Source organism: Eulemur rufifrons, chromosome 15 (assembly GCF_041146395.1).
Source record: "Eulemur rufifrons isolate Redbay chromosome 15, OSU_ERuf_1, whole genome shotgun sequence".
NCBI lineage: Eukaryota > Metazoa > Chordata > Mammalia > Primates > Lemuridae > Eulemur > Eulemur rufifrons.
In genome coordinates, this window is record NC_090997.1 from 63,667,320 (window position 1) to 63,692,847 (window position 25,528).

Here is a 25,528-nt window from a genome sequence, read left to right on the forward strand (position 1 = left end):
AACTGTCATGCCTAAGAATCTACTGCAGTACTTGGTTTTAAACGATTAGGCCTGCCTGGAATGGAGTCCAGGAATCTCATTTTTAATAAGCAGACCAAGTCTTTCCAAGCCATACGTTGAAGTGGTCCAAGGTTTGGCACATACCCAACCCAGGCAAGGGGCAACCTTTCGACGGAAGACAGTAAGTAGGTGAATGAACTTTAGTGAAGAGAGGTCCAATGGCCGGTCCCCAGCGCTGAAGGAAAACAGCCATTCTCCATCTCTGTCCACCGCGAGGTGCCCTCCTCTAGTCTTGCGGTCCCCAACCCCCTGCGGTCTCTATTAGGTACCAGGCCGCAGAACTCCGCTCCGCACCCCACCTCGTCGGTGGAAAAATTATCTTTCTAGGAAAGGGGGGGCGGGGCACAGCATGAGATGAGCAGCGGCTGAGCAAGCGAAGCTTCATTTGTATTTCCAGGCTCTCCCCATGGCTCGCATCACCCACCGCCTGAGCTCCACCTCTCCACACACCCCCATCCGTGGAAAAATTGTCTTCCATGAAACTGGTCCCTGGTGGAAAAAAGGTTGGTGAGCGCTGCTCTAGTCAGCCTGGCAGTCATCAGCCCCACCGTCAGTGTGCACTCTACTCTATATGGCCACTAGATCCTGAGCATTCTCTTGGTCACTTCTGTAGTCTCAAAGCCCTTTGCCTTTCTCCACCTTATCCTTAAAATCTGAGCACAAATACTACTTTCTCAGAGAATTCCAACAGTTTGAGGGCCAGAACAGGGATCCAATTAGAGTAGAGTATAGAGTGGATTCTGATGACTGTGAGAAGTGGCAGGATCTTGCAAGGCTATGTCAAGAATTTTACTTTAATCAAAAAGCAAAGAGAACTGCCTGCATAGAGTCTTAAGCATAAGAATGACAAGAACAAATTTGTACTTGAATAAGACTTGAAAAGGAGAGGAAAGCCCATTTCCCAAAGTACTTCCCTCCCCTCCTTGTCTCAAAGCCTGAAACAACACCATTAAAGATTTAGTTGTTTTTATCATGCATAATCCTCTATAGACATTTTCTTTTGAAGTGTAAATACTCCTGGAAGGATTAATCCATTAAGTAATAAACAACTTGGAGTGGATTTTCTTTTTTTTTTTTTGAGACAGAGTCTCACTCTGTTGCCTGGACGAGTGTTGTGGCTTCAGCCTAGCTCGCAGCATCCTCAATCTCCTGGGCTCAAGCAATCCTCCTCCCTCAGCCTCCCAAATAGTTGGGACTACAGGCATGTACCACCATGCCCGGCTAATTTTTTCTATTTTTAGTAGAGACAGGGTCTCACTCTTGCTCAGGCTGGTCTCAAACTCCTGAGCTCAAGCAATCCTCCCACCGTTGCCTCCCAGAGTGCTAGGATTATAGGCATAGGCCACTGCACCTGGCTTTCGAGTGGATTTTTTTAATTAGGTAGATTTCTGCTAACTAGAGAGACTTAAGAAAGCCTAAGTCCTTTGGGTGAGGAATTCTGGGGAGATTCAAGTGGTGGGAGATGCATGAAGGGGTGGTAAGGAGTAGTTTTGTCAAGGGTTGACCCTTGGAGGAAAGGTAGGACCCATGGGAATCAGTCAAGACTCTACATTGCTTCAAAGCACCTAAGGGAGAGTTACCTGGAAAAGATACAAAGAAATTGAACTTTTATCTGCTATTCTGATTATACCAGATAGAAATGCTACAATATAGATAAAATGGACAAATTCCTTGAAAGATACAAACTGTCAATACTCACTCAAGAAGACCTATGAAGGGCTTTGAGGCTACAGATAAGCAGAATTAGCCCTCCATCTATTAAAAAAATTGAATGTGCAGTTTAAAACCTTCCAACAAAGAAAACCCTAGGGCCAAACATTTAAAGCAGAAATAATACCAACTGTGCACAAACTGTTAAAGGTAATTGAGAAGGAAGAAATACCTCCCAACTCACTCTATCAGCACTACCCTGATACTAAAACCAGACAAAAACATTATAAGAAAACTACAGGCCATTATACCTCATGAATGTAGATGCAATAACTCTTAATAAAATTTTAGCAAATTGGATGCATCCTTATATAAAAAGGATAACGCATCATGACTAAATCAAGGTTTATCACAAGAATGTAAGAGTGATTTAACATCTGAAAATCAAGCAATACAATTCACCATATTAACAGACCACATGAAAAAACATATGATCATCTCAATAGATGCAGAAAAAGCACTTGACAAAATCCAACACCCTTTAATAATAAAAACACTCCACAAACTAGTAATAGAAGAGAATTTCCTCAATCTCATAAAGGGCATCTACAAAAATCCCATAGCTAACAGTATGCTTAATGTGAAAGACTACATGTTTTCTCCCTAAGATCAGGAACAAAAAAAGGATGTCTGCTCTCACTACTTCTATTCAGCTTTGCCTCAGGTTCTAACCAGGGCATTAGGTTGGGGAAAAAAGGCATCAAGCTTGGAAAGGAAGAAGTAGCACTGTCTTCATTCACAGATGACATGATCATATATGTAGAAAACTGATGGAGTCTACAAATAAAAAGCTACCAGAGAAGGTGATTTTAGCAAAGCTGCAGGATACAAGATTAATATACAACAGTTGACTGTATTTCTACATACTGGCAAGAAACAATTGGAAATTGAAATTTTTTAAAATACCATTTTTGATGGCACTAAAATGTAAATACTTGAAGATAAATATGACAAAAATGTGCAAGATCTGCACACTGAAAACTAGGTATATACATGTAGTGTGCAACTTGCTTTTTCCCCCTGAACATTTGTGAAATTTATCCATATTGATATGTGTAGCTCTAATCTATTCTTTTTCATTGCTACACAGTATTCCATTGTTCCAGTATACCACAATTTACTTAACCATTTTCTTACTGATGGACATGTAGATTATAGCCAAAATTTTCTACAGCAATACTATAAACGGTCCCTATGCACATATATGGGAGTTTTTCTAAGCCATATACCTACGAGTAGAGTTGCTATGTTGTAGGTAGGGTATGCACATCAATTTTATTTAATATTGCCAAATTGTTCCCCAAAGTCATTATACCAATTTACCTTCCAACCAAGAGGATATAAAAGTTCTAATTTCCCCACACCTCCGCCAATACTTGAATTATCAGTCTCTTAAATTTAGTCAGTTTGAGAGATGTAAAAGAGTATTATATTAGGATTTTTTTTTTTTTTGAGACAGAGTCTCACTTTGTTGCCCAGGCTAGAGTGAGTGCCGTGGCGTCAGCCTAGCTCACAGCAACCTCAAACTCCCAAGCTCAAGGGATCCTCCTGTCTCAGCCTCCCGAGTAGTTGGGACTACAGGCATGCACCACCATGCCCAGCTAATTTTTTCTATATATATTTTTAGCTGTCCATATAATTTCTTTCTATTTTTTTTTTTAGTAGAGATGGGGTCTCGCTCTTGCTCAGGCTGGTCTCAAACTCCTGAGCTCAAACAATCCGCCCACCTCGGCCTCCCAGAGTGCTAGGATTACAGGCGTGAGCCACCGCGCCCGGCCGTATATTAGGATTTTGATTTGCATTTCACTAACTAGTACTGAGGTAGTACATCTCTTCATATGTTCATTGATCATTTTTCTCTTTTGGGAGTATCTTGTTCATACTTTTTTACACACTTCTCTATTAGGCTCATTTTATTTACATTGATTTGTATGTGTTCTTTGCAGAATCTGGATACCTATCCTTCGTCAGTTCAGTGTTATGAGTAATTAGATTTTCAATCTCTCTAAGGTGTCCTTTGACAATCAGAAGTCATTTTTTTAATTTTAATGATGTCAAATTTATAAATATTTTCCTTTATGGTTTCTGATTTTGTGTCTTGTTTAAAAATTCTTTATTTATCATAAGGCCACAAATTTCTCTTATATTTTCTTCTAAAAGTTTTGGCCTTTGGCTTTTCTTACTTAGGTCTTAAATCCACTGCACCAGATTGATTTGTTTGAAGGAGTGATCCAATTTTGTTTTTCTCCATATAGATGATAAATTTTCCCAGCACTAGTTATTGAATACTCCATCCTTTTCCTGAATTGCCACCTCTATGATCTATAAAGTTTCTATTTATGTGTGGGTTTGTTCCAGTCTCTCTAAATCTGTTCCATTGGTCTATTTATTTATCCCTGTGCCCAGGTATCTCTATTATTATAGCTTTACACAATTTTCTCCAATAAATTTTTCACTCATCCCACTCCAAAATAGTTCTTATCAAAGTCACCATGATCTCCATATTGTCAAATTCAATGGTCTATTCTTAATCTTCATTTTATTCAATCTCCACTGTTAAGCAATAATAATTTTAAAAGGTAAAATCATGACTTGCATACAAATATAAAATGAATACATCAGTGATTTTATTTTACTCACTAATGAGGGAACCAGTAAGATGTTACAACCAGTTCAAAGAAGCCAATGAACCTCACATATAAAAACAATATGGAATGCTACTATAAATTTACAAATATAGTCATGTGCCACATAATGACATTTTAGTTAACAATGGACTGAATGATGGTGGTCCTATAAGATTATAATGGAGCTGAAAAATTCCTATTGCCTAGTGACATCATAGCTATCCTAACGTTCTAGCACAATGCATTATTCATGTGTTTGTGGTAATACTGGTATAAATAAACCTACTTCACTGTCAGTCGTATAAATGCATAGCACATACAATTATGTACAGTACACAGTACTTGATAATAATAATAAACAGCTATGTTGCTGGTTTATGTATTTATCATACTATATTTTTATTATTTTAGTGTATTCCTCATACTTATTTAAAAAAGTTAACTGTAAAACAGTCTCAGGCAGGACTTTCAGAACGTATTCCAGAAGAAGGCATTGTTATCATAGGAGATGACAGCTTCATGTTTGTTATTGCCCCTGAAGACCTTCCAGTGGGACAAGAAACAGAGGTGGAAGACAGTGATATTGATGGTCTGGACTCTGTGTAGGCCTAGGCTAATGTGTGTGTTTGTTTCTTAGTTGTTAACAAGAAAGTTTTAAAAGTAAAAAAAATAGATAAAAATTTTAAAAATAGAAAAGAGGTTATAGAGTAAGAATACAGAATAAGATATATTCCATAAGGATATAAAGAAAGAAAATATTTTGTACAATGTGTGGTTTAAGCTAAGTGCTATTAGAAAAGTCAGAAAGTTTTTAAAAATGTTAAAAGTTTATAAAGTTGGCCGGGCGCGGTGGCTCACGCCTGTAATCCTAGCACTCTGGGAGGCCGAGGTGGGCGGATCGTTTGAGCTCAGGAGTTCGAGACCAGCCTGAGCAAGAGCGAGACCCCACCTCTACTAAAAATAGAAAGAAATTATATGGACAGCTAAAAATATATATAGAAAAAATTAGCCGGGCATGGTGGCGCATGCCTGTAGTCCCAGCTACTCGGGAGGCTGAGACAGGAGGATCGCTTGAGCTCAGGAGTTTGAGGTTGCTGTGAGCTAGGCTGACGCCACGGCACTCACTCTAGCCTGGGCAACAGAGTGAGACTCTGTCTCAAAAAAAAAAAAAAAAAAAAAAAGGTTATAAAGTAGAAAAGTTACAGTAAGCTAAGTTTAATTTATTATTGAAGAAAGAAAGTTTTTATATAAATTTAGTGTAACCTATATATGCAGTGTTTATAAAGTCTACAGAAACATACAGGAATGTCCTAGGCCTTCACATTCACTCACCACTCACTCACTAACTCACCCAGAGCAATTTCGAGGCCCATAAGCTCCATTCATGGGAAGAGCCCTATTTGGTGCACCATTTTTTATCTTTCATACTGTATTTTCATTATATCTTTTCTATATTTTGATATGTTTAGAAACATAAAACTTACCATTGTGATACAATTGCCTACAGTATTCAGTGCAGTAACATGCTGTACAGCTTTGTAGCCTAGGAACAAGAAACTATACTATAACGTAGGTGTGTAGTAGACTACACTGTCTAGGTTTGTGTAAATTCACTCTATGATGTCCACACAACAGTGAAATCACCTAATGATGCATCTATCAGAATGTAACCACATTATTAAGCAATGCATGAGTGTAGTGGCAAAATTGGTTTATCCATAAAGCAAATCCATCCTACCAATTCCACCAATGCAATCAATTGCATTCCAAGGAACACAATTCATTTCTATAGATAAGAATCATTTGCATTACTATCAGTTTTCTACAACTTACAAAGTTATAAAATAGCTCAAAGACAATGAAAGGTGAATATAACCCTGAAGGATAATGCTCTGTAATTTTTTTTTTTTTTGGTCCATTTCAAAGTCTTTCACAATGTTTACTGGCACCATAATATTGATTTGTCCTTCTTGAAACACCTTCTTTGGCTTCCATGCCACCCCAATCTCTTTATTTTCCTCTTCCCTTGCTGCTTGCTACATCTCAGTCTCTTAGTCCTTCTCCTTCTCTCAATTTCTAAATGTTGGAGTGCCCCAGGACTCTAAGTTCTCTTTTCTTTTTACTCTTTCTAGGTAATCATCATCTTGTCCAAGATCTGGCAAACTACAGCCCATAGGCCAAATTTGGCCCAATACCTGCTTTTGTAAATAATGTTTTATTAGAACATGGTGATGGGCCGGGCGCGGTGGCTCACGCCTGTAATCCTAGCACTCTGGGAGGCCGAGGCGGGTGGATCGCTCAAGGTCAGGAGTTCGAGACCAGCCTGAGCAAGAGTGAGACCCCGTCTCTACTAAAAATAGAAAGAAATTATATGGACAACTAAAATATATATATACAAAAAATTAGCCGGGCATAGTGGCGCATGTCTGTAATCCCAGCTACTTGGGAGGCTGAGGCAGAAGGATTGCTGGAGCCCAGGAGTTTGAGGTTGCTGTGAGCTAAGCTGACGCCACGGCACTCACTCTAGCCCGGGCAACAGAGTGAGACTCTGTCTCAAAAAAAAAAAAAAAAAAGAACATGATGATGATCATTCATTGGTATATTATCCATGGGCTGCTTTTATGCTACAATGGCAGAGTTAACTGGCTGTGACAGACTGTATGGCCCACAAAGCCTAAAACACTTACTATCTGGTTCTTTACAGATGGTCTTAAGGTTTTCAAAATGTACCCTGATGACTCCCAGATTTATATGTCCAACCTGACCTCACCCTAGCACCATAGACTCACTAATACCACCACCTTCTCCATATCTCCATCACATGTCTAAAAGCCATCTCTTACACAGCTACCCTCACTCCTGCTCCTCTCCAGCACTTCCCGTCTCAGTAAATGGCACCACTGTCACTCAGTCGCTTACGCCAAAACTCTTGGTATCTTCTGTTACTCCTCTCTTGCTTTCACACTCCACATTTTTTTCTGCCAGAAAATTCTAGTTGCTCTTCCTGTATAATAGAGCCTGATTCTGTTATACTTCTCTCCACCTCTGTTGCTAACCTTCTTGCCCAAACAACTATCATCTCTTGACTGGATTAGCAATACTCTCCTAAGTGCTCTCCTTGCTACCTCCCTCACCCCACACAGCAGGGAAGTGCTCTGTAGAAATATAATCCAGATCAAGTCACTCCCTTACTCAGCAGCTTCCTATCATGCTTAGAATAAAATTCAAAATCCTTCTACGGCTCTGGCTGCTCCTCTGACTCACCCCCTAGCACTCTTTCTCCACTTCTCCACTCGAGCCACACTGGCCTCCTTGCTCATCCTCAAACACAGCAAATACACCCCAGTCTCTGGATGTTTACACTTGCTATTCCCTCTGCCTGAAAATGTGTCCCCAGAGAGCCACACAGTTCTTTTCCTCACTTCAGTCAGGTCCTACTCAATGTTGCCTCTTTTGAGAAGATTTCTCTGCTTCTCCTAAAATATCAGTCCTCATTACTCTCTGGCCCCTTACCATGCTGCCTGTTTTATATTTCTTCTCCCTAAATATATATATATACAAACACACACACACACACACACACACACACATATGTGCAGTCTGATATCACTATTATCAATAAATATGTATTGAATGAGTGGCCACTGCTGCCACTACCACCACGGCAGCACCACCATGGCCTCACATCCACACATAGGAGAATTGAGCTGGAAATGCTGAACAATTCCTAAACGAACAATGCAGCCTATGTCATTAACCATCTCACCTAGTAACCACTGACAAAAGACAAAGTAAGGTATGAAGTGTGGGCCATCTAAGGAACAAAGCTAATCTTGGTTTCTGCTCCCCTAGATACCTGCACTGCTCTTGTGACAGCCTTTCTTAAAAGGGTGTTTATTTTCTGACTCTCACCTCCCCTGTTCCATCTCCCTCCCTTCCTCTCCCTCCCTTCCATCCTGTTGCTTCCAATTCTCTTTAGCTTCCTCAATCAACTGCAATTGGTCAGTTGTTATACACTAGAAGGTTTAAAGGCGTGGATATTTGTTAAGATTTGGTTTTTTATTTAATGAGTATAAGATATAATCCCTTACCTTAAAATAACAACAATAATAATATATATGGTACCAGACACTGTGATAAGTCCTTAACATTTATTATCTCATTTACTTCTCTCAACTCTCTAAGATCAATACTGCTCTCATCCTCATATTCAAACAAGAAAAATGAGACTCAGAGAGAATGAGTAATCTGCCGAATGTTGCCCAAGCTCAAGTGTTGCAGAGCCAGATTCAAACCCAGTCATCTTACCTCAAAGCCATTGCTAAGAACCGTGAAACTGGCACTATTTGTTATCAAAAAGTGTGGTGTTTTGCAGATATGTCAATGAAATGACTAGAAACTAAATCTGGTGACTTCAAACCAACAGTCCCCCAAAGTCCCTAAGAAATGCCTACTAGTGCCTGTGCCGTGAGGCCTCAAAGACAGCCACCTGGCCAGGTGTTCACATCAAAGAGGAAGTACTTGCTTCAGGGTGTGGTATTGAAGGCTTCCAGAAGGATTTGCCATTTGATCCAAGATTCGAAAGGTAAGTAAATACTGCCAGACAGAGGTGAGGCAGGGAGTGCGTTCCAGGTAGAGACTCAGATGTGGGAAAGCCCAGGGCCAGTGAGAGGCAGCAGACGAGCCGAGGGCGGGCGTGTGGCGCTCAGCCCGGTGCCTGGCACGCAGGAAGTACCGGGTACGTCTTCCTGCGCGGCCTTGGGATGCACTGTGAGGAGCGCAGCCTCGGGGCTTGGGCTGCCCGGCTGTAAATTCTATCACCACCGTTTAAAAACTGTGAGACCTTGGGCAAGTCGCTTATCTCTCTCAGGTGTCACTTCCCCATCAAAATGATGACAGTAAGAGTCTTCATCGTTTCAGCTGCAAGAAACAAAAGACCTAACTCAAACAAGCTGAAGTAAGAAATGGTCGTTTTTGACTCACTGTGGGGAAAGCCCTGGGGTGGATGGAGTTAGCTGCTTGAGCGGTGGGATCCAGAGGGACAATGTCATCAGGTCTCCCTTTCTCCCTCATTCTCCACCTCCTCCTCTCGGCCTCTCTGTAGATTTCCAACTCTGAAGAAGAGAGAAACTCTCTCATCAGAACGCTGAAGGTAGGGGTGGGGAAGGAGAGAGCAGAACGCTCTGATTGGCTAGGGGCATGGAATGCTCTGATTGGCTGCCCTATGGCCAGGGGCGTGGAATAGTTTGATTGGCTGGCCTACCTCACGTGTTCCGCTCTCATTAAGAACAGCCCAACTGGAAGTGGGGAGGGAGCGCCTTCTCAGAAAGGGGTACTAGATGAACAAATTACATTTAGAAGCTTTTAATAAAGTACCTGGCTTGTAATAAATGCTCAATAAAATCTAATGCTAGGCCGGGCATGGCAGCTCATGTCTGTAATCCTAGCACTCTGGGAGGCCGAGGGGGGCTGATTGAGCTCAGGAGTTCGAGACTGGCCTCAGCAAGAGCGAGACCCCGTCTCTACTAAAAAATAGAAAGAAACTAGCTGGACAACTAAAATTAGCCGGGCATGGTGGTGCATGCCTGTAGTCCCAGCTACTTGGAGGCTGAGGCAATAGGATTGCTTGAGCCCAGGAGTTTGAGGTTGCTGTGAGCTAGGCTGACACCATGGCACTCTAGCCTGGACAACAGAGTGAGACTCTGTCAAAAAAAAAAAAAAAAAAGGCTAATGCTATGAAGATAGGTCAGGAAAGATAAGTTGAGGCCACAATGCATAGAGTCTTGAATTATAAGCCAAAACTACTAAGCTTTAGTTAATAGGCCCTGGGGAGCCACTGGAAGGCTTTGTCCAGAGTGATAAACAAAGTTTGTTGTAGGAAGATTGGTTTGATAAATGGGAGTGTGGCAGAGGGTGGAGGAGGGTGAGAAGTTGATGGTAGAAAGGTGAGCTGGGAGGTGAGTGTTCAGGATGTAGGTAAGAGAGGTGATAGTAGGGCATCAAGGGGATTCACTCAAGTGGTGGAGAAGAAAGTCAGACTTTGGCAACTTTTTGCCTGAGGAGGGCAAGGAAATGTGAGGAGGTGAGAAGTCCCTGAGGTTACAAGCCTGGGCAACTGAGATGATGGTGGTCTGCCCTCTCTGGCTCTTCTGTTTCCTTCTCCTTCCGTCTTCTCTCCCCACCTCCGCCCCCACTCTCTTTCAGAACTGATGCAAGTTTCTCGTACTGGATGGCACAGTCTTTCTCTGGTGTGTTTCACTTGCACATCTGCTAAGGGCTCTATCTGGAGCAGCTTTAAAAATATTGGTTCCTAAACAAATGTAGCATGTTAAGAAACATTCAGTGAATAAAATATTCTCCCTTTTACTACACTAGAAAAAAAAAAAAAGAAAGAAAGAAACAGGGGATTTGTGAAATGTGCAAAAGATTTGGAATAACTGCTATTGGTCTCTTTATAAAAGCATGAAATGGATAAAATTTTTGGCTGGGAACCTTGAATGTTATAACTTGGTGTTAGAAATGTGAAGAATGTAGCAGAACGTGTATTTCGCCAGCATGGGTAAAGAGGTGCAAGATGTGCGTATGTGTGTGTCTGTGTGGATGTGTTTGTGTTTACAGGTCTGTAAGTGAGCTGAAGGAGAATAATGACACCTCAGAGGCAGCTGCCTGTCGCAGTGACAATGACCAAAGTAGCCAAAAAGTAAGGAGTAGGTTTGAGGAAGGCAAAAGAGAGATTTTCCTAGTTCTTCTTCCAAAGTGTGTTTCTTAAGGGGCTGGGGTGTGAAGCAGAGAGTTGCAGAATACAATGCATTGCAACCATCTGGAAGCAACCTGTCCCTGCTCCAGGGAGCCCTCGGCCCAAGTAGTAGCCATAATGGAATTTTTTTTTCTTTTTTTCTTTTTTTTTTTTTTTGTTTTAGAGCAATGACTTAAATTTTCTCTTGTATTTCACCTCTGAAACTTGAGTGTGTTACTGAGTCTTTTGACAACCTATTTTTGACTGGAGTAGAGATTCCAGTCTCCCACTCCATAATGTGGGAAGTAAATCTAAGTATAAAACAACGAAAGAAGTTATGGCATTGCCTTCTACCTATCTGCCAGCTTCAATCTTCTTTCATAATGTAATCCCTTGAATAAAGACCACACAGGGAATGGCAGAGCAGCAATTGAGAAGGAGCCTATTACCCTGACAAAGTGGCGCAGATCTGAATGGGGCAATGACAAATGATGTTATCCAAAATGGCTGAAAGACTCCTCTGCCCAAAAGTTTTTGTCTGCCAGTCTGCTACAGACAGCTGACATGGCGCCCTAAATATTCTGCTTAAGGATAAAGTCTTTTCTCTTGAGAGCGCTGGCCCTCCCTTTCTTTATAACAAGCACTTACTCATCCTTTCTAGTTTAGCTTCAGTGCTGTGCCTCTCCCAGGAAAGTTGCCCTGATCCCACTCCCAATACTCTTCATCCTCTTGCCTCCAACTTTCTCTCCAGCAGGAAGCTGACTCATCTCCAGCAGCAGCCAGACTCCAGAGGGTAGGAGTCTCATCTTTTCAATTTGGCATCCCCAGCACCTAGCATCATACCCTGCAACAGGTGCTCCAGAGATGAAGGAATGAGGATGATGTAGTGGAAAATCACCGTACTTGGAGTTAAGTGACCATGCCAAACAGGCTCTGTGGCTGGTACTATGGTTTAAATGTGTCCCCTCCAAAATTCATGTGTTGAAACTTAATGGCCCATGTGCTAGTATGAAGAAGTGGAGCATTTAAGGGTTTTTTTAGATCATGAGGGCACCTCCCTCATGAATGATATTAATGCCATTATAAAAGAGGCTTCATGTAGCTGAAGGAAATTAATTTGAAATGTTTTTACCCCAAAATATGACATTTTAACATTCTGGACTGACATGAAAAAGCCTTTGACTTTCCCCCACCACCGCTACCACGGACTCTCCCAAAATCATTATTGTAGTTAAAGTTTTATTTCAACAAATACTAGAGACATAGTAAATAGATAATTATCTGAAATAAGTGGATCAGTGGCCAAGACTTAGGTCACTGTCTTGTTTTATAAACATGTTTTGCTATTGTTGTAATAATATGTCTATATAGGGGCTTCTGAATTTTATGATGTAAATCCTCCATGGAATTTGGACTCCTCCATGAAACTCTCAGGTGTGTTCAAGTAAAAAGAGAGTACAGTTGACTCATGAATAACACAGGTCTAAACTGCACAGGTCCACTTATATGCGGATTTGTTTCCAACAAAATGCAGATTGAAAATACAGTATTGGGGGATGCAAAAATCTATGTATACTGAGAACTGAGTATTTGTATGGGAAGGGGGATTCTGCAGGGCTGACTGTGGAACTGGAGTATGCGCAGATGTTGGTATATTGGGGGACTGATCCTGGAACCAATCCTCCCTCATATACCAGGGACGACAGTGTGATATATTTGGAATCACAGTACTGGAAAGAAGTATTGCTAAATTAGCATATTTTTCCATACAAGTTACTTTGCATATCACTGGGGACACAACCAGAGAAGTTTAACACATAATCTCTGCCTTTAAGTTGTTTCATTGCCAATAAAAACATTTATCAGAGTCATATAGGCAGAATTCAAAGCAAAGAAAGTTGAGAACAGATTTAAAACTTTAGTGGTCTTGTCTTGTTTTTGCTCCCTTATTTTCATAAAATATTTCCCTCTGGGAGCAACCTTCTCACCCTCTCTTTAGCAGGGACAGATCTAGGTATTGTGAGACTTAAGATTTACACAATTTGGGGGAACCACTTTAGAAGATTAAAAATTACAAATACAAAGTTATTTGGAATAAGAAAAGAAATTATAATGTATTACAAATTTTAAAAAGCTGACAAATACATATAGAAGTAATGCATATGTTAATTAGCTCAATTTAGCCATTCTACAATGTGTACATATCTCAAAACAATATGTTATACATGATAAATATATGCAGCTTTATTTGCCAATTTAAAAACAATAATAATGTTAAAAATATTTTTAGAAGATCATAACATGAAAACAGAGGCACACACAGAACCTGAAACCAATTAAAATGCACAAATACGGACACATGTCCACCCTCGGCTGCTGACAAACAAAACAAATCATACAATCTCAAAACCTAACCTAATATTTTTATTAATGAATGCTCTGATACTCTCTGTAATATTTTTCTCCTACAAGACTTTTTTTTTTTTTTTCTTTTTTTTTGCTGGATCAGACATTACCTGAGTTCAACTACCTCTGGATTTTCTGTTACATAAACCAATATTTTTCTTTGTTGTTTAAGTTATTTTGAGTTATTTGCAACATAGGATCCTAATTAATACAAAGATATATGAAAAACTGATAAGTTTTAAGGATAGATGGACCCTAAGGTCATGAAGAAAAGCATTTGAGGATTTATCCTAGCTTGCAAAATATACTGGGTGTCCAAAAGTCACCATACATAGGCAAAATGGGAAATTGTAGCTAAATGTTAAATTGTAGCTAAAATATTCATTACAAAATTTTTCCTTATATGGAGACTACAAAGGAAAAATTTCATAATGAATATTTTATAAATCAAGGTACATTTAGCTACAATTTCCCATTTTCCCTGTGTATGTTGACTTTTGGGAGACCCTGTAGAATGGTTTGTGCAATCATATACCAATTCCATCCAATAGCAGAAGGAACTTAGAATCACTTAATTTTCAGCACTGTGATAAATATAATTGAACCACACAAGGGTATGTGGGGAAATAAAAACATCTGTAAAGCCAGAACAATAACACAAAAACATTATGCCTTTACCAACTATTTAGTAATTAGCCCTTAAGGGGAGATTGTGGTTGCCTAGAATTAATTATTGCCAAGTACTGCTTTGTTTGCAGTGGAATAAAGAAATAATTGTGTAAAGATGTGGAAAAAAGTTACACTAAAAATTGTATTTTTAAAAAAATCGGCCGGGCGCGGTGGCTCACGCCTGTAATCCTAGCACTCTGGGAGGCCGAGGCGGGTGGATTGCTCAAGGTCAGGAGTTCGAGACCAGCCTGAGCGAGACCCCGTCTCTACTAAAAATAGAAAGACATTATATGGACACCTAAAAATCTATATAGAAAAAATTAGCCGGGCATAGTGGCGCATGCCTGTAGTCCCAGCTACTCGGGAGGCTGAGGCAGTAGGATCGCTTAAGCCCAGGAGTTTGAGGTTGCTGTGAGCTAAGCTGACGCCACGGCACTCACTCTAGCCTGGGCAACAAAGTGAGACTCTGTCTCAACAAAAAAAAAAAATAATAAAATAAAAAAATCATTAAGTAAGGGCATCAAAAGAGGAAAATGGAAATCATAGCATGCAGCAAGCTTTAAGTGTAGCTTTGAGATATAAATGTGCCCTGGGAAAACAATAGCAGCTCTTGGATAGAAAATTCTATACAACTTTCTGTAGTATGGGGAAGCAAATGGTCATTTTGAAAGTGTATGAGCTCGATGTGATTCTGTTTGCAATAATGAAAGAAAGGAGCCAAAACAATAAATTGCAGAATATGATATGGGATGGAATTAATTCTGCTGGGATCCATTGTTTTATTACTGCCAGCTAAAGAGCAGAGGCGGCCAAGCGCACCAAGTGTTAGCATGTCTTCTACAATTGGGGTTTATTTAATGATGACCTTCTTGGATTTACTTGGAACCATAAAAGAGAAAAGGGACAGAATGACTTAAGAGGCTTATGAAAACAGTTAATATTTGGGATGGATTTTCTTTATAGCAATTTGAAAAACCGACTTCTCCAGTTTTTACTCATATGGAAAAACAGATCCCATGGCAAAATCATGGCACTGTGGCTGGGGCCTCAGAGAGCACCTCATCCAGGATGCACTTTGCACATTAAGGGACTTGTCAAAGTCTGCAACAGTCACTTGGTAGCAGAGCACATAGCAGCGAGCTCTGCATAACTTAAGGAAAAGGAGAGTTGAGCCTAAGGAGGAATGTTTGTGTCTATTCCAAGTCATAAGAATTATGCCTCACATCCCCCTGTAAATTCATTCTTCAGTTCTCTCAACCTTCCTTCCCTCCACCTGTTCTCACCAGCTACTTGAGAGTATTGGTTTCCCCCCAATTACTTCAATTACAAAAATGAGATTTATTCTTACAGAAAAATATACGTCTGTAGGCTATACACTCCTAGAGGAAGTGAGCTATCTTGTCCACAATCACATCTCACCCTCCTAGCCTAGTGCAGGCTCTTAGCCAGTGTTTGTTGAATGAATGCACTGCCACAAAAGGTGAGTTGCTCAGTAGGGGCTCTCCCCACCCCACCAGCTTGGCCTTATACTTCCTTGGTTTGCTAAGATGGCTTATCAGCCTGCCTCACAAGGAGGCATGATGGTCTTTACTTGTTAATTCAGTTATCTTTCATGGCACAACTTTGACCATCTGTCTTCTGTCACAGGCATAATTGCCTTCAATCAACCAGCCCCTTAGTCTCAGCTCATGGTAACTTCTTATTGCAACAAGAACATAGAAGCAATTAGCAGAGAACTTCTGCACACTCCCAGCACCACATCTAACCACTCTCCTGCATTTATGCCTGTGCACTCTGTTTTCCCACTGCTATGAAAGACAAACTCTGTGCTCCTAAGGCCAGTACTGCAACCTGTGCACGGAGTCCCCATCTCCTCTTACCTACTCGAGGGCATCAGTCCGCAAGCATGAAGTTAGCTCCTTTCTTCCCTGCATGTCACCCCCCTCCACTTGGGCTCTCCCAGCAGCATACAAGAATGTTGTCATATTTTGATGTCAGCATCCTCACTTGATTCCACATCGCCTCAAGCTACTGTCTCTTTTTTTCCCCACTCCTCTTTTAAGCAAAACTTCCCCAAAGAGTTGTAATTAAAATCACTGTCTCCAATTCTTCTCCCATCTTCTCCTGAGCCCGCTCCACTCAGGCTTTTGTCCACATCAGTGAGCTCCACTTTGCCAATTCCTACAGTCAGTTGTTTGCCTTTTTCTTATTTGACCTGTAAGCAGAATTTAACAAATTATAATAGATCACTTCCTTTTCCTGGAAACTCCACACTGCCTTGGTGTCCTCCTGCCTCACTGGCTGCTCCTTCTCAGTGTCTTTTGCTGCATCTTTTCCCTCTATCTGGTCTGTAAATGTTGGAGTGCTTTGAGAGTCTGTGGACTTCTTCTCTCTCTTCACTCTCTCATTAGTCTCATCAATTTAAACACCATTCTTATGAAGACCATCCCCTTACACCAATGACTCCCAATTGGTATCTCTAGCCCCGAGCTTTTCCCTGAATTCCAATTCCTTGACATCTCACTGGGAAGTCTGATGAGCACTCAACTTCAGCATGTCCCAAACAGACTTTGTGATATTGATCTTCTCCCCAAAGCTGCTCATCCCACAGCATCTTGGTAACTGGCATCTTCATTCTTTCTCTTGGTTGTTTAGGCCCCAAACTTTGGAATCTTATTTGACACTCTTTTCTGCTCACATTCTACATCTAATCATCAACAAATCATGATACCTTTACCTCCAAAATGCACCTCATTCCAACCACTTGTCACCACCACCCTTGCCACCACTCTGTAGGACAAGCCATTTAATCACCTACCTGGACTATTGCAATGGCCTCCCAACTAGTCTCCCTGATTTTGTTCTTTCCCCCTGACCCTACATCTATCCTCAACACAACAGCCAAGGTGTTCTTTGAACATATAAGAACTGCTATCTTAGAGAAACTCTCTCACTCTTCCTCCCAGGCTGGAATGCAGTGGCATGATCATACCTCACTGCAGCCTCCAACTCCTGGGCTCAAGTGATCCTCACACCTCAGTCTCCTGAGTAGCTGGGACTACAGGTGCATGCCACCATGCCCAGCTAATTTTTAATTTTTTTTTTCCAGTAGAGATGGAGTCTCACTATGTTGCCTAGGCTGGTCTGTAACTCCTGGCCTCAAGTGATCTTCCCACCTTGGCCTCCCAAAGTGCTGGGGTTGCAGGCATGAGTCACTGTGCCCAGCCTAGAAATTTTGTTGTTTTTAATAGAGAAAAATTGAAAACAACCTGTCAATGGATTAATAAATTGTGGTATATTCTAATAGTGGAATACTATGCAACAAGGAAAAATGAGGTAGATCTATATGGGAAGACTTCAAAAACATTACCTAATGAGAAAAGCAATTTAAGAAAAGTGGCTAAATAGTGGTACATCTACCTATACAATGGAATACTAGCCAGTTATTAATAATGAGTAGGTAGAACAATATGTACTAATTGGAAAGATGTTCAAGGTGTTTTGTGGAAAAGTGACTAGAATGATCTTTCCTATCTAACAGAAACGTCTTTGAATAAAAGGTATACATAAATATGCTTAAATATACACAGATTATGTCTGGAAGAATACACAAGAAACTGATAAATTGGTTTCTCCTGGGAAATAGAACATGGGATCAGGTGAGGAAGGGAACATTTACTTTTTACTTTACACCCTGGGGTGCTACAAAATTTTTATCGTGAATGTAGTTAATATGTGTTCACATACACAAACATACATAAATATTTTTTTCTGGTGCTTTAAGGTTTGTTTGTGTTTTTGTTTTAATTATAAAACTTCACCTGAAATTTTTATTGGTGTAAAGAGTAAGTAAGGTAAGGATACATTCTTCCAAATGACTGGCAATTGTCCAACACCATGCACTGACTAACCCATCTTGTCTCCACTGACTCAAAGGCCACCTTTATCATATACTGCATTCCTTTTTCTCCTATTTTAACTATTATCCTCATCAGCAGGTTTTGAAACTCAAGCAAATTACCAGTTCAGAAAATTTTCCCTTGGATTTGTACTACCAGGTTATAAAAAAATATTGACCCAAACCAAGGCACATATGCATACATACTACATCAATTATGTATTAATTTATTTTAAGAAAAAATGCATCCCCAACTAGAAAGACATTTGAGCATGAATATTGGCCTTTTCCTTATTAATAAAAAAGCAAAGGAGACCGTGTATTTCTTTTATAGCCATACTATTAGCCCTGAGAAACCCTGTGCTTATTGCCTGCCTACATGGTTTCAGTCCATGCTGTGGGTGTGTAATTGTGTTTTACAAGCACTCACCTGGATTTATATAGTCATTCTGCAGTAACTGCCTCAGAACCAGCATGTGGTTAAGACTGTTCATCTTTCATTTAAATGCTGTTACATAACACTCCCCAGCTGGGAGGTGGGCTTAGTGCTCACCAGAGGGACATTTAGGTGTTGAAAAGGACTTGAAAATTTTCAGGTTTTACCAGGTTCTGAGCACTTTTCTTTTTCCCAGTGTATTCAAAATATGAAGTATTGCTCTATTTCTTCTTCCTCTGTGTTCTGTGATGAGACTGCACTGCAGAGAAACAATTTGTACATCCCATACAATTAATCTATAACTATAATGGAAACAAGAAGAAAATAGCAGCAATAATGGAGAAGAAAATAATTGCCAACTTCTGTTTCTGATAGTATTGCAGACTCCATTCCCTGGACATCCCTCCCTCTACAAAGCAATTAAAAATCCTAGGTGAAATTATTTAAATATGTAAGATTTAAATTTAAATGTGGACCAGGCATGGTGGCTCATGCTTGTAATCCCAGCACTTTGGGAGGCAGGAAGATCGCTTGAGGCCAGGAGTTGGAGATCAGCCTGGGCAACATAGCAAGATCACATCTATACAAAAAATTTAAAAATTAGCCGGGTGTGGTAGTGCATGCCTGTAGTCCCAGCTACTCGGGAGGCTGAAGCAGGAGGATTGCCGGAGCCCAGGAGTTGGAGGCATAGGGAGCTATGATTCTGCCACTGCATTCTAGCGTAGAAGACAGAGTGAGACCCTGTCTCTAAAATAAGTAAATAAATTTAAATGTATAACAAAACATTAAATTGGGAGTTTCGAGTGAGACAACGAGCTATAATAAATATTGGACACAAAACAAATTTTGAGACAGATCCAGGTGAAGATGTTCAATGCAAGTAACTAAGAACACAGCCCACACTGAAAAGAAAAGACAGTCTAGTGACTCTTTCTTGGGAACTCCACCGAGAGTGGGCTCGTGGGAACAGTTCCTGGGTGAGAGCTGCTGCTACCTCGGGAAGGATGATGGCAACTTCTCATCATAAGTCCAGAGAGGAGCTTCAGGGAAACCTTTCAGAGAGCTCATCATAATGTCCATTGAAATTGTGAGACAGTGGGGACAGATGACTCGGGGCTGAGGAAGCTAAAGGCAGGAGACTATGACTCTTGGCCTGGGGCAACAGAGCAGAAGAGAGGGATGTTCTCACATTGTGCTGAACTTGCATTCTAAAATTTACATGGAAATGCAAAGCACCTAGAATAGTCAAAAATCTATGGAAAAAAAAGCAAAGTTGGAGGGCTCATACTATCTGACTTCAAGAATTATAGGATTATAAAGTTACAATAACCAAAACAGTATGCATTGGCATAAAGGTAGATATATAGACCAATTGAACAGAAAGTCCAGAAATAGACACATATATACCGTCAGTTGTCTTTTGACAAAGATACCAAGGCAATTCAATGGGAAAAAGAATATTTTCAACACTGGTGCTGGAACAATTGGATAGCCATATGCCAAAAAGAAAAAAAAAAAAGTGGAGGAGGGTAGAAAGAAAGAGAACCTTGATCCATACTTCACAGCATCTATAAAAATTAACTTGAAATGTATCAAAGTCCTAAATGCAAGAGTTAAAATTATAAAACTTTAAAAGATAATTGCAGTATTTATCTATCACTAAGTAACATTATTACTGTCAACTTAGTGGCTTAAAATTGCACACATTTATTATCTCACAGTCTCCATGGGTTAGGAGTCCAGGCATGGGTTGGTGGGTCCTCTGCGTAGGGGCTCAAGGCTTCCAGTCAAGGTGTCAGCCAGGCTGTGATCTCATCCAAGATCAACTGGGGGCAGTTATTGGCTGAACTCAGGTTCTTGTGGTTTTAAGATTGAGGACATCAATATATTGTCCTCAGCTCTTAGATGCTGCCACGTGGGGCTCCCCGACATGATCACTTGCTTGCTCAAAGTCAAAGGAAAAGAGACCTTAACAAGAGGGGAACTGATGTAACGTAATCATGTATATCCCATCAGCTTTGCCATATTCTGCTGCTTAGAAGCAAGCCATAAGTCCTAGGTCATTAAATATGAAATATCTGATTTTGAATCAAAAGTGTAGTTTATTATATCTCAGACAAGAAGCAGTACAATTAATCACAATATGCACCTAAATTATCGACACATTTTCATCATCTTAATGGTAGCTCGTTTATGCCAGCAGTGAGGAAGCCTGGAGAGGAAGTAGCAATGAAATCCCAAAAGGCGTTTTCCACATCTTGTTGAGAATTGGATATTTTTCCTTGCAAGAAGTGGTCCAAAACCTGGAAGAATTGGTAGTCAGTTGGTGCAAGGTCTGGTGAATACGGTGGATGACAGAGAGTTTTCAAGTCCCGCTTCTGTAGTTTGAGCAGCGTTATTTGTGTGACATGTGGCTGAGCGCTATCTTGCAAGAGGATTGGCCTGTCTCTATTGACCAGTCTCAGCTGCTTAATCACAAATATCCTCATCATTTCATCCAATTGGTTGCAGTAGACATCCGCTTTAATCGACTGACCAGGTTTCATGAGGCTGTAGTGGATAATACCAGCGCTGGACCACCAAACAGACACCAGTAGCTTTTTTTGATGAATATTTGGTTTTGGACTGTGGTTTTTCACTTCATCTTTATCCAACCATTGTGCTGAACACTTGCAATTGTCAAGAAGAATCCATTTTTCATCACATGTAACAATATGGTGCAGAAACGATTCACCTGTATGTCGTGACAGCAAAAAAAGGCCAGTTTCCAGATGATTTCTCTTCTGACGCTAGTTTAATTCACACAGAACCCATCCACCCAGCTTCTTTACCTTGCTGATTTGTTTCAAATGGTCCAATATTGTTGGAGTAGTAACATCAAACCTTGCTGCTAATTCACATGTAGTTTTAGATGGATTCACTTCCACTACAGCTTTCAGCTCATCATTATTCACCTTGGTCTCAGGTCACCCACATGGCTCATTTTCAAGATTAAAATCATCAGAACAGAACTTCTCAAACTATCAACGTACTGTGCATTCATTAGCCACATCCTTCCCAAACACTTCATTGATATTTCCAGCTGTCTGCACTACATTGGTTCCACAACGGAACTCATATTCAAAAATAATACTAATTTTTTACTTATCCATGATTTCGAAAAAATTGCTCGAAAAAATTGTGAAAGATAATCACAAGCCAAACCATGCTTTTGAAAGAATGAGGTTATACCTTCACAATAAAAATAAAGTAAGAAGCGTCAAAGTGAAATGTCAGAGATATCAGCTGTCAAACTTAGTACTTAAGAAAGTCAGACATTTCATACTTAACACATTGACTGCCACACTAGAATAAAATATTCCCCCTGGGGCCATGGTGCTTTATTATGAAAATAGAATAAAAACTTCAAAAACAAAACAAGTCTTTCTAATTTGATGAAAAAATTGTTATTTTTTATCATTTTCTGTACATGAGTTACATGCAACTCACGTGGTGCTAGAATCAATTTTTACACTGCACACCGCTTGAGTTGCATGTGACTCACGACATACTTATTGAATTTGTTTCAGAGAATCGAGTCTTCATATACTTCACAGGCCCCAGGCTCAAAACTAGCGTGAGTTAAATACAACTCACATGGCAGTTAATGTGTTAATAACCTAATAGAATAATTGAAGAAAGTAGCTGGTTTTTCTGCATTGATGGGAAAAAATTGTACATGACTATACAGATCCTTTGTTTGTTTGTTTAAAAAATAGTTCTATGTGAAAGAAAATAGAAAATAAAAAATAGTTCTCCATGGATATTCCCTGTATATTGCCTTGTATTATGGTTTCTTTTCAATGCATGTTTTTATTTCCCTATGTAGGCCCTAAGTTCCTGAAGGATGGGGAGTCTCTTTCTTACACGTTGTGAGTTCCAGGGCGCCCAGCAGCAGTGTCTCACATGTATTCAGTACTCAAGAAATATTTGGCTAAAGAGTCAGCTTGGCAGAATGGAAAGTGCAGAGGCTTTTGGAATCAGGGGAAGTTTATTTCAAATCCTAGCTCTTCCATTTACTACTATAGTTAGGTAAACCAGAGCAGTTACTTAGTGTCTCTGACCCTGTGTCTTGATATAACCTCATAGTTTTGAGATTAAATGAGATAATGTACACAAACTGCCTTATTCACTAATGATAGCAATTACAATTATTTATGGACGCAAATAACTAATAATAAAATGTTAAAAATAAGTACGTTTAACATTAAACAGAAAATTAAAAAACAGTGTTCTGTGATGGGTATTTCTTTGCATGTGTTAAAATATCAGGGATTCCTTTTACTGCTCCCACGTGTAAGGATGACAAGAGCAACGACTCTGCCAACCACCTTCTGCAAACTATCTTTTCACTTGTACAAACTTCCCCAAAAGGAATCTGATTAGTTATTTAATAAAATACACTAGGGTGTGTCTTCTAATTGTAAAAACATTTTTGCCACAAGAGGGCACAATGTGACTGTCTGTGTTGTATAGAATGACCATCCTGGAAGTTAGTATCACATTACCAGATACACTATGTTCCGGTAATTGTTTTTATTTGAATATTGTTCTTTATATACTTGACTTAATTTTATTTTTTTAAGGCAAGAATAATTGAAAGCAGGAAATTTCCACAATTTCCTTCTGGAAATTTTTTTCTCAGGCTGTAACTGGTTAAATATAAACTTAACATCATTGTTTTCTGTTTAAAATACTGTGATTCATCTGCTTTCTGGGAGTCATTTCCTGTAGAGGTTTAAGAGGCTTTCTAGCTCCAAATTACTCTACATTCCTAGTTCTTGTTATGTTTCCTGAAGGCCATCAAGTTCATGGATTTTATTATAGCCTTGCAAATTAGTAGAAAAAATTTACTAGCCCATAAATATTTTATCAGCTTCATCTTGCTCCTGGGGGCAGATTGGTAATGAAATAGCTGAAAGCACTATTATTCATAACTTACTCAGCTATAAAACTAATGATTGTTATGCAACCAGTTTCTAGCTTTTCTTCCTCTCCTTGGGAAGAGTGTGCAAGTATAGTGGATATGGGCATAAATGCGGCCAGATAAACCTGTTGCCCAACACCACATGCAATCTGTGGAATGCATGGCGAGAGCAACACATATCCACTCTGATTTCATTGACAAATGGAAGTCACCCTCTGCTAAGGCCTAAATGTTGGTGTCCCCCTCAAATTCATGTATTGAAATCCTAATCCTCAAGGTAATGGTATTAGGGCCTTTGGGAGGTGATTAGGTCATGAGGACAGAGCTCTCGTGAATGGGATCAGTGACTATAAAAGAAGCCCCAGAGGGAACCCTTGCCCCTTCCATGTTGAGGGGTTACAATGAAAATTTGGCCATCTATGAGAAAGAGGGCCCTAACCAGACACTGACCCTGCTGGCATCTTGATCTTGCACTTCCCAGCCTCCAGAACTGTGAAAAATAAATTTCTGTTGTTTATAAGGTAGCCTGTCTATGGTATTTTGTTATAGCAGCCTGAGCTAAGACACCTTCATTTGAGAAGTCCTACTGGCAACAGTGCACAGCCCCTGTTCAAGAAAATGACTGGTCAGAACATGCCTGCTCCCTCGTCTTCCTCCTTGTCTCTTCACACACACACACACACACACACACACACACACACACACACAGATACCCAGCAGGGGAGTGGGCAGAACCTTGGCATGCTGTTTTACAAAAGTTTCTGAGCTCTGGACTGAGATGGATGTTTCCACACTCAGGAGGCTGACATGTCTCTGGTGCAGTGCAGTCGTCCAAGTCACTGTCTACCTTTGCAAAGTCACACGGGTGTCCTTGTGATTGCCATATCCATTTCAACTTGGACTTCATGTTCCATGCTAGGGATATTTTGGGAATGCCTGCCCCTTTCTAGAAGAATAGCTGTGGTTCAGCATTCTTCTTCACACCAGCTGTGGCTCTGCCCACCCACACTGGTCCATCACTAGAACTGGATGGCAAATGAACTACACGGTTATTAATAAAGAAAGCAAATGCACCACAGAAGAGAAGCAGCCCCCGGTAGACAAGGGCGCAGGGGAGGACAACCAGGGAGAAGAGGCAGTTTTTTTTCTCCACCATCAGCACCTCTTCCCTCTTAGCTCAAGGTTGTAAGGCAGTATTGGGACCCTGACCGGCCCCAATATTGGGCGATGGCTCCTGATTTGAGTCGTGCCCCATAAACACAGGGAGTTGGGAGGATCAGTGGCGAGACGGCAGCAGTAGGATGGGGTGGCTGAAACCAGGATCCCCCGTGGCTCCCAGGCCTGCAGCTGCCAAGCAGCACGTACCTGAGGATGCTGACAGCATGAACTTCAAGACAGATTTCAGGACCTATTTTCCCAATGGCTGTACTGAGAGAGGTTAATAAATGTCCCACAAAAACAGACTTCCACAATGTTTCTTTGTCACAGGACTTCCTGGAGCCTTTAATATGCCAAAACTCTTATCTCCCAAAGGGAGGTATTATTTTAACCACAAAACTTGTTTTTGAAATAGTGTCATGCAAACCTACTGTTTCAAGTTACATAGGTGGGAACTATTTTTCTAATCATCTAATTTGGATCAATTATTTTAAAAGAAACAATCATAATGTGTTGTTCCCTTATTAAGAGCAAAATTTGTTTAGTCGTGTGTGACAAAGAATAAGATTGAAGAGTATCTTCTGGGGATTATTAGGGAATTGGAAGTGGCATTATCACTATAGATTTGCAAATACCTAGGGTACCTGTGAAGGGTACAAAGGTTGTCTTTTATCTAGGTATATCTTTATTTCAGCAAGTTTACAGTGATTCTCAGATGTCACCTTATAAAAATTCCCAAGTTTGAAAAATTGGTTTAGAGGTGGCCTGGCCCACGGGGTGGTGAATGAATAAATGAAGGGGCTCCATGTTCCTTAGGCAGGATTTGAATACCTGAGATCTCAGGGAGACATACCCAGCACTT